The sequence below is a fragment of the Tupaia chinensis genome, unplaced genomic scaffold (genome assembly GCF_000334495.1).
Source record: "Tupaia chinensis unplaced genomic scaffold, TupChi_1.0 Scaffold000213_1, whole genome shotgun sequence".
Classification (NCBI taxonomy): domain Eukaryota; kingdom Metazoa; phylum Chordata; class Mammalia; order Scandentia; family Tupaiidae; genus Tupaia; species Tupaia belangeri.
The window spans coordinates 626,379-630,596 of record NW_006159688.1 but is presented as its reverse complement, the minus strand read 5'-3'; the positions used below and the strand labels follow the sequence as shown (position 1 = coordinate 630,596).

At 40.2% G+C, this 4,218-nt stretch overlaps 1 pseudogene; it reads left to right on the top strand.

Annotated features, from left to right (window-relative positions):
- Positions 1-1,527: 1,527 nt before the first annotated feature.
- On the top strand, positions 1,528-4,218 carry LOC102502055 (rab GDP dissociation inhibitor beta-like; annotated as a pseudogene).

The window sequence follows — 4,218 nt, the reverse complement described above, 5'->3', positions numbered from 1 at the left end:
ATATTGACACTTTTTCCTATGGAAATATCACTGTTTATGTATCAGTTGCTCCCCATGAGATAAATGATATAATATATACTATTAATACATACACTGGATTATCTTTCTAAAAATCTAAGAAATTCTAAATTCCAAAGTCTGTATAGTCTCAATAAATTACAATAAGGGAATGTGGGGACCAGCAGATGGCATAATGGTTACATCACTGGACCCCCCTGTAGTCATCTGTGGTTCAAGTCCTGGATCTTGTGGCTTAAAACACATGCCAGGAGCATGTGCATGTGTGCCCAACATCCTGAGAGGAGAATGGAGAAGAAGGGAGTCTGGCATGGCCATCCCTCCCGGTGGGGGGTAATTTCTTGCTTTCTGTCTCTCTGGCGAACATGAGCGCCCTATATCAAAAATATTTCTGAAATAAAAATAAATAAATAAGGGAATGTGGTCCATTATTATTTTGTTATTGTTCTTACATTTGAATGAACTCCTCACCTCAGTCTCACTAGGCTTTATGCTCCAGAAGGTAGAGAGAGGGGATGAATCTTGTTCTCCTATAGACTGTATTTAGTTCATGTATCCTGGGGATCGATCTGTACCTACTCAGAACACAGGCTGGAACTCTGAATGAATGAGTTTCTACATGCTAGTACTCATTTGTTCCAAGATGTTTCTATTCTATTGTGGACATGGATTCCAACTAAGTTTTTAATCTGACCCTTGATTTGGTGACTTCATAAACACACACACATGGATGCTAAGACTTTCAGTGTAAGGTAAACGACTCAACCATTTTTATTTCCTTTGAAGTATCTTTCAAGAAAGTCAGCTTCACATGCTAAAAACTAAAGAATATCTAGAATTGGAATCAGCTTCTATAGGCATTTACTTACTCCCATTTCACAGATGCAACTGATATTTACATATAGCTTCTAATGGATCAAGCACTACTCTAGACATTGGCAATGTAAAGTAAAATTAGACCTATTAATTTGACTTTTGCCATAGGGCGGGCACCACCACGCCCCATTAATTTGACTTTTGATGAGATATTTTAATGCACTATGATAAGGGAAATGACAAAGTAGTACATATAGGACAAATGAAAATACTTATTGGGCTGGATGAAGTTTTTTGTTTTTCTCCAATTAGCCAAACTAGTTTATGCCTGAGGAAGTGTTATGAACAATAGGATAGGTAATTCCAGATTCTTGCTGCTTCTTTAGTGATATATGAGGGGATTTTCCAAAGTTTGTAGAGGCCCAGCCATTGTGGTGCTGTGGTAACATAAATGCCCTGCAAAGTTGGAAGCCATATGGCAACTGCGGATTTGAATCCCTGGGTCAGTCTGAAAATACACCCATAATTAGTGTGTGTTCCCAGGTCCCTAAAGAGCCAGAGGGCTGGAGAAAGCAGATTGGGGGTTGATAAGATCCTGTCAAAGGTACCTCTCTCTCTCATGAGCACATATACACATGTGGGTACTCTCTCTCTTTTTAATTCATGGTCCTCCACATCCTGCACTGCTTTGCCATGAATGAGTATGACATGATGGTGGAGGGCACCAGCCTGATGGAATGTATCCTGTCAGATATAATGTCAGTGAATGGAAAGAAAGTTCTCCACATGGATTGAAACCCATATTATGGAGGAGAAAGTGCATCTATAACACAACTGGAAGATTTATACAAAAGATTTAAAATACTAGGAGCATCACCAGAATCAATAGGGAAATTTTGACTTAATTTCCAAGTTTCCTATGGCTAATGGTCAGCTGGTTAAGATGCTGCTTTATACAGAGGTCACTCATTAGCTGGATTTCAAAGTGACTGAAGGGAGCTTTGTCCATAAGGGAGAAAAAAATCTACATGATTTCTTCCACCAAAGCAGAACCCCTGGTGTCTATCTTACTGGGACTATTTAAAAAAATGTTGCTTCAGAAAACCCCTAGTGTATGTTGCCAACTTTAATAAAAAAGATTCTAGAACTTTTGAAAATTATTATTTATCATTATTTATATCTATAATCATTATACAACATTTAGTTTGTAAAGAGATTTTACCCAACATGATATATGCCACACAGCAGGCAACAAACCATATCCATGATATATATCACCAACATGATATATATCACCAACAGGCAGCAAACCATATCCATGATCTAGAACTTTTGAGGGCATTGATCCTAAGAAGATTTCAATGAAAGAAGTGTACAAGAAATTTTATTTGGCCCAAGATGTGATAGATTTTTCTAGTCATGCTCTTATGCTTTACAGAACTGATGACTACTTAGATCAACCTTATGTTATGAAACCTTTAATAGGGCTTCCACCCCCGCGCAGCCACGTGCCGAATGGCCTGGCCCCCCTCCGGGGGCCGGCCAGGGAGGCCTCTTCTGTGCTGGATGGCCCGGAGGCCGAAAACAAGGACTTTAAACACACGTAAATGGATTTATTTAAAACTAACCTGTTGGAAGCCTGCAGCTGTATCTTGCAAATTCATCTGTAAACATTTCAAGAAGAGACAGATACCTCCAGGGATGCCAGGAGAGATGAAGTTAATTGTGCTGAGAACATCAGTCTGCAGGGTACATCACAGCAGAGTGGGGCTCGCAGGTGCTGTGTCAACCCAGGCCACTGGTGGAGGGCCACAGGCTGCTCAATCTCAGGATAACAAAGGTGGGGCCTGCCCAGTGGGGTATTTGACCTCCTTCCACAAGGTCCTGATAACTGAGTGCACACCTTTTCTCCACTATGCATTCAGTGACATCATATTGGTAGCATAAAGTCAGTTGTGGTGAGAATATTTACACAATAGAAATTGGTAATTGCTAAAAGTCAGCCTTCCTCCACTTTCATCCCAGCTGGTTGTTAGACAATAATCAAAATAGAACTGAATCTGTCTAGTACATTCTGGATAAGCTGGACAGGGTTTTCCTAATAGAAGACACATGTGATGACATACGTCCAGTATTGCCTGCCTCTACCTGTTCTTATGCACTATAATGGAAGCTGTGTTTTTAACTTATGATCACTCCTCCCCCAGGTATAGGCTACAGAAAGGCATTGAGAACAGCTCATCCAAACCTCTGTTCCTCATTTATCCTATCCTCTTCAAATACCCCCTGGAAACTGAAGAAAGTAGATTACCCCCTTCCAATCATGGTACTCTGCATTCTTTCAAAGGGATGCCCAAACTGGGACCCTTAACCCAAAGTTACATGAACCCTATTCCATTCTGAAGAAGCAGGACTCACAGCTACACATTTGAAAGGGTGCTGTGGATCAGAATTTGGTAAGTTTCTTTATATCCTGTCTGGGTTTTTCTTCCCCTTTAAATCCCAATTGTTGCCTCCCAAGTGGATGTATGAATCCTGAAGTCATCAGCCTTCATTACCAGAGAGCTCAGGTGCTACCTGTGAGCCTGACCTTTCCAAGCATCATTTATCCGGTTATACCCTGCTACCCTTTACTTTCCTCTGGAGATATTTTAGTTTTAAACTCTGACTTAGAAACTGCTCCACTTTACTGGTATATATGCTTGGTGACCTGTTTTAAGGCACTTCTTTTAAGATTAAAAAAAATGAAATAATTAAAAAAAAAACCTTTAATAGGATTAAACTATTAACAGGACAATGAGTCCTTGGCAAGATACAGCAAAAGCTCATACCTTTATCCTCTCTATGGTCTTGGAGAACTGCCACAAGGATTTGCAAGGCTAAGTGCTATTTATGGATGTGACCCCAGATATGTCAAGGATAGGGTAGAAAAAGTGGGCCAGGTAATTCATGTCATCTGCACCTTCAACCACTCCATCGAGGACACCAATGACACCATTCCTGCCAGGTCATCATTGCACAGAACCAAGTCAGTCAAAAATCAGATATCTATGCTTGCATGATCTCTTCTGCACACAGTGTGGTGGCCCAAGGGAAGTACATGCCATAGTCAGTAAGACTATGAAAGCAAGGAATCCAAGAAGGAAATTAGACCAGGAGCTGTTGTAACCAACTGAACAGAAATTTGTTAGCATCAATTACCTTCTTGTACCAAAAGATTTGGGGACAGAAAGCCAGGTCCTTATTTCTCACACATATGATGCTATAATTCATTTTGAGACAACTTGTGATGACATTAAAGACATCTACAAGAGGATGACAGGATCAGAGTTTGGCTTTGAGGAAATGAAACACAATAAAAATGACATCTATGGGGAAGACTAA